The sequence below is a fragment of the Fistularia commersonii genome, chromosome 15 (genome assembly GCF_037954325.1).
Source record: "Fistularia commersonii isolate RoL2024-O1a breed Wild chromosome 15, RoL_Fcom_v1.0, whole genome shotgun sequence".
Taxonomy (NCBI): Eukaryota; Metazoa; Chordata; class Actinopteri; order Syngnathiformes; family Fistulariidae; genus Fistularia; species Fistularia commersonii.
The window spans coordinates 18,371,244-18,379,723 of NC_141298.1; positions in this window are offsets into that span (position 1 = coordinate 18,371,244).

Here is an 8,480-nt window from a genome sequence, read left to right on the forward strand (position 1 = left end):
CGCCGGAGTCGACGGCTCCACACGCCGGCAGGCCGTTCCAACCACCGCTGAAGAAAAAGAGAAGAGAAGAAAAAGCGGCGGCAGCGGCCAGTCACAATCCCCCGTCTGCCGGCTGTGTTTGTGTCTCCGTGTCTGATCGATGGTGCCGAGTCTCTTTGCTCGGAGCACTCCCGATTGTTTGCGGCCTGTTTATCTGTCTGTTCTAGTCGGAGAGCAGAGAGAAACAATAAATGTCCTCGTGCGTGCACGTGGCGCGGCCCCATGCAGGTCTGGGGGGGATTTTATTTCTCCTCTGGGTGCGTCAGTGGAAGCGGGACGGCATAAAACAGCGCGTTGAGTTATGACGCTATTGTGTGTCTGCGGCGAGGCCTCAGATCACATCTGTCCATCCGACGGGCGCCGGCGGCGTCGGGAAACGTGCGCCGATGTTTGTTTAGCTGGAGGCGTCCCGAGGAGATCCTCCGAAGACGGGACTCTGTAGCTGGACTCTGGCTTCGCTCGGAAATCTTTTTCTTCTTCTTACTCTCTTTGTACTTTCCGGTCTGTGAACGAGAGATCGGAGGGAGACGAGCGGCAGTTGAATAATTTCGCAGAGGAACCGGGAGGCTGTTAAAGGCTTCCTCTGAAGATTTGCCAGCAGGCACGTTTAAAAATGATAGTACACCAGGCTGAATAATTAAAAACAGCTTAATGACGAGCGAGGGGGGAAACTGTGCTTCGTTTATTTTGACAAATTGCCATTCTCCGTTAATTGGAGTGTATAAGATGTGATTACCCCGCTTCTCGCGGCGGGTCGAGTCCGACCGTCTTCCGTCCGGCCGGTCGGAGGTCGCGGGCCCGGGATCCGGCGGCCCCGCCCGGTCCCGTCGAAGCCTCCCGCGGCTCAAATAATCCCGGCGATGTCACAAAGATTAAATTGTGTCTTAGGCCGTCGGCTTTACACGAGGCGGGGGCTTCGGGGGCCGGACTCAGCGTGGGATCGGAGTCGGCTTTGACACTTTCACGCCCACAACCTCTGAGCGGCCCTGCAGCCTCCAGGAGACTCCGCATAATGACTTCTACAACCCGGCTACAATTAAAATCTGCGAGTGAGTCTGTGTGTGTGTGTGTTGGCGGTGATCAGATCCAGCAGGTGGAGACATAGAGGGCTCCCCTGCAGAAAGCCCCCCCCCCCACTGCAGCCATGGACTCGAGCAGGTCTGGAATCTTGTTCTCTGGCTGATGCGAGTTCCATCCCTGTTTTATTCCTTTGTCTTTTCTCTTTCTAACAAAGCCCGGTTCAGGCGGCCTCCGCGCCCCAAAAGGCGGCTAATCTGTCCGAAAACGTCCGGTCCTCTCGGAGAAGTGTTGTCGACAGCTCCTAAAAGTAGCGGCGGAGGTCTTGTTTCCCGACTCGGAGGAGGCGGCCGAGTCGCTCTGGCCGCTGCTCTTTTTTTATCGTGGCTACATCTCCTCCTAATCCCCGGTGGCCGGCTCGATCTCGGTTGCCTTGACAGTGCGGACACTTTGCCAGCGCTCTCCTCGATCGGCGGGTCTTAGTGCTCGCCCCCCTCCCGGCACCAGCACACGTCCACCCCGACGCCCGGCCGCGCCGCCTCGCCATGTTCCACGTCCTCGGGTCTGAATCGCGGTGTCGGCCTCACTTGCGAGGTTCCGTCGATATCGTGCGCACGCCGACGTGGTCGGCGGCGTCGGGCGTGAGGCGGCCGCGGCCGCGTGGGCCGGCGACGGATTGGCACGCACGTCGTTAAAAGACCGGCGGCGAAACGTGAATAATTGGACCGTCAGACTTTTCCCCGGGAAACACACGTCCCTCAATATGTCCGGGGTTTGTGTTGACGGTCGGGACGTGTTAATGTATGATGTGCGGCACGGGAAGCGATATCTATGTTTCTGATCACACTCCGGCTAAAATTACTCCATCCATGAAATAGAGGTATCCATGGTTACATCAGGAGCCACGGTAAAGGGTGCCTGAGTGTATCTCTGTTCTCAAGCACTCTCCAGCTTTTTTCTCTTTTTTCTTTTCCCACATTCATCATATGAAAAGAATTCCCGGCGACACCCGGAGGTTTCCAGACGCTCCGGTTCGGCTCAGAAAATGAGATTTGCGCTGAATAATTTCGATAATTCTGAGGATGACGGACCGCTTATTAAACATCTCTGAATTATGAATGCAAACATTACCTCTGCAATTACCTGCTGGAGTTTGAGGGAGGGAGATGCAGAGCGGCGCCGGGGTGTTGCACAGGCTGCAGGTTGGAAGGAAGGAGCGTCCCAATGCGACATATTTGCAGTCTTCAGAACAACCTGTTACCTTGACAACGCAATTTTATCATTCAAGCCCATTGCTACCTTGTCTCACACCAGGAATCGGCGGCCGCGGGGGCTCGCGGCGCCAACGCTCGCGGCGTTACGGAGGCACGCGGGCACGCCGGCCAGCGTGCCGCGCTTCTCCTCGGCGGCGCGGGGAGCTTTTGAAGCAGGGCGCCGTGGACGCCGCTAGCGAGGGCCGGGGTCGTGTTTGTGGCGGGCGTGCGGCGGCGGCGGCGGACGCTCTGAGCCCGCCATAATGGCCCCGCATTAGAGGGGACAAACTGGAGGGGATTAGATGGAGGATTTCATAAATTCATTTTGGAAACATGCAATTCCCAAAATACCAGTGACCTTTGGGCGGTTACTATTTCCGACGGCTTACTCACGCAGCTATTTACCTAATTGTCAGGCCGTATTTGCCGGCGCAAGTTAGGCCTTCTGATAATTGTTACGCAAGCTACGTGTAAGTTTTCCATCTGCCGCCGAGCCGCTCGGCCCCTTCGGTCCACAAATCCCGGGAATGAATTCAACGGGTCCGCCGAGAGAATCCCAGATAAAGCTTCATGCGGTTTCCACGGCGATGGGCAGTGGAAGGAGAGGGGAGGCCAACGGCGGGGGTTTACACCCGGCTCCCGCCGACTCCACAATATTACCGCTTAAAAAATAGATAGCGAGTTGTCGTTACTACGGTCGGTATTATTATCCTTATTGTTCTCGTCCGTATTGAGATATCGCTACATCTCTGCGTCGTCACTGTCATTATCACTGTATTACCAGCGTCGGCAGGATCACCGTTTCTATCGCTGTTTTTATTGTCGTACATTTCATTGTTAATATCTTCATGATTAGCGTCACCATGTTGTTATTATGATTATTGCTTAAAGTATTATTATTGTTATCACAATAATTGTTCCGATCCCTTTTACTCTTACCGTCATAATTGTTGTCCTTTTATATTGTTATCGTCGCTATTATCTCGAGCATCACTGCGACCACGATCACCATATAATTGTTATAATCGTTAAATTTATTTCTATTGTCGGGAAGAACACGGCGCCGAGTCGATCCCTTTTCACCGGCCAATATGGAGTCCTTCGGTCGGCTCCGCTTTTCCAAAGGTCGCGCTCGGGGCCGGGAATATTAAGACTAACCTTTAACGAAGCCGGCGTGAACCGTCTTTGGGTGGCGAAATGTAAACCGTATCTCAGGTGGATAAAGAAGGAGCTCCGGCGTGAGGGGAAAAATACCCACATGACCTCAGCGTGGTCGCGGGAACATGTGCGTGTGATGTCACCCCCTGTGCGTGCTGCCCGGCTCAGAAGATTAAGGATGCATTTGCCGGATAATGAACAAGGTCAAAGAGTGCGGAAGGGATGAGTGTGTGCGGGACGGCCGGGCGGCGCTCGCCGGACACGGTTGCAGGACTTGGACTCGTTCCCGCCGATGGAAAGCGCAGGAGCCGGGAGGAGGGAGAGGCCGTCCGTCGGGTCGAAGCCCGATTCGGGCTCGGCGACGGAAATGCGCGACGTGACGGCGGCTCACGGACGGGGGTTAGCCGGCGATAATGTCAGGCTGAAATTGGGCTAAAAAAAAAAAATTCTCTAAATCATATTTTCCGCCGCTGACACGACGGAAACTTCCCTCCGACCATAAAATAGAAAATCCTCAAATTAAATTGAATTCACTCAGCCTGATTAAAGCGGTCAGATTCCGAGCGGCGGGCGAACAGTGTCATGTGTCGCTGCCTTTAAAAAGACCCCGCGGCCCCCCGCGGCCCCCCCGCGGCCCCCCGCGGCCCCCGGACGTGTTCCTGAACACACACCCGGGAGCCCCGCTCACACTCCGCAGTGTATTCGGGACGCTCGTCTCATCGTCTTCCGCTGAGGAGTTTCTCAAAACAGAGCCGTCCCACATCCATGGGGGCGAACGCGCCGCCCCTGAAGGACCCGGTCCGTTTTGAAGGACCTGCGGTCACGCGAAGGCTCTTCTCGGGAGCCGAAAGCCGGTCTGGGCTTCGGCCGGACGCCCAGCCGGTCCAGGCGGACGGCCGCCCACACGGAGCCGGGCGGCGTCTCCAAACACCTCCGACGTCCGGTTCCGGGCCGGGATTTACGGTTTTATTCATAACTATATTTGAACGCATTTACTTCTTCTGAAAATGTCCCCTGGTTTGTTGTCATGGCGATGCTTTTTGCCATTATCATGGTGATTATTACTATTGTTAGGTTTCACAGGAATTGAAAATGAAAGACAGATTTGCTTGTCGGAGAGCAGGAAATATACAGATAGTTCCATGAAGAACACACACTAAGTTTTGAGTTTGGAGGCGGGCATTAACATCAGTCCCGCCTCCTGAGAGGCCGAGCGGGAGAAGGAAAGAAGCTGAGGAGGACGAGGAGGACGAGGAGGACGAGGAGGAGAAGGAGGAGGAGGAGGAGGAGGAGGAGGAGGAGGAGGTATGGAGCTGAAGAGGGGGAGGTGTGGACCCTCCCGCCTCGGATGGATAAAAGTGATCTACGCGAGCAGATGGAAGGCGTGCGGCTTTTCACCCGAACCTCTCCGCGCCTCATTACGAGCGGCTTCTCCCCTAAACATGGCCGCCGCCGCCGCCGCCACCCAGCCCGCGGCTCCGGGTGACCTTTGACCTTTGGCTGGAGTGACACAGAGAAGAGGGTGGAGAACAAAAAAAGGAACGGAAGACAAGTGATGTTAAAATGAACATTTATAATGACTCTTTGTTGCCGTCGCAAAAATAATCTTTAAAAAACAATTCAATTATTAACACTGAAATGCTGACTTCACTGGTAGTCCACGAGTCATAAAACACAACTCACTGAATTTCTTTTACAAACACAGTACTACAGTTACATTAAATAGTCATTACCGTTAAATCTATTCATGAATAATGTTCAAATAAACTCAGAATAAAAACAATGACACTTTTAAAATCCTCTCATTCCCTCACCGTTAGTACCTGTTGTCTTTTCTTTTGTTTTTTTGTCGTTTTTTTTTTTAATCAACAGTGTATCATTTAGAAAATATACTGAAAACAGACTGGCAGCATAACAACGATGGGACGTGAGCTCGAAGGTGATGGACTCGGGGGGATGGGGGGGTGGTGGGTGGGGGGGGGATGGGACGTGGCCGTTCCAGTGATCGAACATGAGTTAAGGAGGCAGCGGGCTGCCGTTTGGCTCAGTACGGGATCATTTGGCACTCCTGCTGACAAATATTTGCCATAGAAATCTTTATTTCTTTTTTTTTTTTTTCCCAAAATGGCACGAGAAGGCATTTTCCTTACATTTCTGAAGAAACTCAGAGGACTTTTCTTGTCAAAAGACGTATAAATGCTGTCCGAGAAAGCCCTTTAGGTAGTTAAACACTGGGGACTTTCACAGATTCTGCTGGTCGCAAACCAAAGACGGAGCTGCGGCGACTTAATGTTGGAGAGAAACGTACCCGGCGGACGAAAACGCGGAATATAGGAGTGTATGCTGTCAGTCCATTTTTTTTTTTGTCTCCCGGATGGAACAAACACAGGGCAACTGAAGAGAGAGAGAGAAATGACCCCGGAAAAACAAATTTACAATGACAGGAGAATGTTCGCAAGGTACCGGCATGCTGTCTTGGGTTTACTCTTAAGCAAGCGATCGACCCGCACATTTATCGAGAGCCAGAAAACAAAGAGGAAGTCAGAGTCCTGCAGAGTTCAGGAGCCGTATCAAATATCCAACGCAAACGTGAGTTCTTGGGGATGGAGAAGTCACCTAAGTTCGTGGGCGGTTCAGAGGGTCAAGGACAAGAGAAAAGAAGATGGCCGCGTGCGCGGTCGGCGAGAATCCTGTGTTTCGACGGACGAAAAAAGACCGGGGGAAATACCTTACTCCGTTTAAAGGGCGGACACAGTCGAGGTGCTCGGCGGGCCGGGGTACAAACTGGAGAGGACTCAGGTAGAAGAGGTTCTAGAGGAGCAAGCAGCCTTAGCCAGTTTGTAGCGTGTACCAGTCCTAGCCTTTCTGCGAGAGTGAGCGAGCGTGTGTGTGTGTGTGTGTGTGTGTGTGTGTGTGTGTGTGTGTGTGTGTGTGTGTGTGTGTGTGCGTGTGCGTGTGTGGTGGTGGTGGGTGGTGGGTGGGGGTGGGGTGGAAGTGGGGTGGAAGTGGGGTGGGAGTGGGGGGGCTCCGTGGGGGTGCATGGACGTCCAGAGAACAGTTGGAGTGGAAGGAGAAAAAAAAAACACCAAACCAAACCAAAACCAAAAACAGACATCACAACTTTCTGGAATGGTCCGGCGGGGCGCCGGCTCGGAGATGAGAGGCGGGACATGGATGGCGGGGCAGGATGGGGGGGCGCGGGCTGCGTTCAAAGTCTAATGGTTCCTCTGCGGCCGGCCCGGCGATCGTTCGTGCGGCCGCCTCTCAGATCCGACCGGGAGAGCGGCGAGACCCCGGCCGGCGCCGCCGATCGGGCCGAGCGGCCCGCGGCAAACGCGAGATGCAAAGAAGCCCGTCAACACGAAGCCCCGGGCGCCCGTCCCCCGAGAGCCGGCCCTCCCTCCCGTCCCGTCGGGGGACGCGCCCACAGAGACGCCGTTCGCTTGCTTTCGCGCCTCCTTTGACCCGCGGATCGCTAAAGTGCATTGATGCAACGGCGAACAAACGGGGGGGAAGCCCGGCGCCGTGGCGGCCCGGGAGAGGCCGAACCGACCGCAGCCGGAGCTCGCCACCCACGCCGATAGTAACGGGACGCGCCTCCGACATGCCTGACCAGCCACGGCCCAGACCCGCAGACGTTCAGAGCCAACGAGAAGACCCGGCACGCCAGAAACGATTAGAATCCCCGCGGAGTCGGAGCGTCCGCCACACCAAGGACCGGCCGACGGCCGAGGAGCGCACGGGGCCGAGGCGCCGCCGCCGCCGCCGCCGCCGCCGCCGCCCTCCTTTCACACCCCTCACACTCCACACTGAGCCTACCAAGCAAAAACATCTTCTCCGGTGACAAACTCGACCGATGGGACGTGATCCGTGTGTGTTTGTGTGTGCAGGTGTGGCCGTGTGTGTGTGTGTGTGTGTGTGTGTGTGTGTGTGTGTGTGTGCGTGTGCGCGTGTGCGTGTGCTATGCGTGCGTGTCCGCGTCTTCTTTTTTTTTTGTTTTTTTGGGGCCGACATGACAACAATGAGCTCCCTCCCAACTCCCAACATAAGAAAACAACAGGTGTTGGACATGAGGCGAGTGAACCCGAGTGCGGTACATCTGACTGCATGCAGCGTCCCTTATGTCTCTGGATGTCGCGAGTCCCTCGCGGGGTTCCGTGGTTTCTCTTTTTCCTTTTTTTTTCTCCTTTTTTTGAGTGTTTTTTTTCCTCCAAAATGGTTTTTTTTTTTTCTTTTTGATACCATGCAATAGAAGACGTGCAAAAAGATAACACCTAACTCCACAAACACAGTTTGATTGTTAATGGCTATGTTATGAATGCTTATAACATGTTATGCTTAGTCCATGCTGGCCTATAGAGACATCGGTGAGAAAACAGCAGTACTTAAGCCACAGGTCAAACAAACACACAAGGGATGCGTGGAGGTGTAAAACAACATGGATCCATAAAAATCACAATCTTTAACTCTTAGTCTATGTATCTATGGGATAAAACGATGCACAGAAGGTTTTCTCGTCCTTTTGTTTTTCTTAAGTCGCGTATTTGATTATCTTTTCTTAACGTAAAAGACGGTGTTCGATTGGCACTTGATCAGCACTTCTAAACAAGTTATCGATATCTAACATTGGATCGCACATCTACAATTTCAGAAGCTGCGGAGGTCTAGTTTGGCACAGGTTGTACTACGGAGTCTATTATTACTTTTACTATCTTACCAATACTGTATCGCATTCTATACACCTCGTTTTATGCTCCAACCTCGAAGAGCACGTTTCTAATCAACAGACCAGACATCTTTTCAACTAAAATATTTTGTATAGTTTACTTATCAAATAGCAGCATTTTCATAACTTACAAAAAGTACATGTAAACCTATTCATTCAAAATCTTAGTAATTTCAAAGGTTCATACAACAGACATAGAACACAAAACAGGACAACATGCTACTATATTGCTTCCAATATTCTTTACATTTTCTTACTGTCAAACTAAATCATCGATGACAGAAATA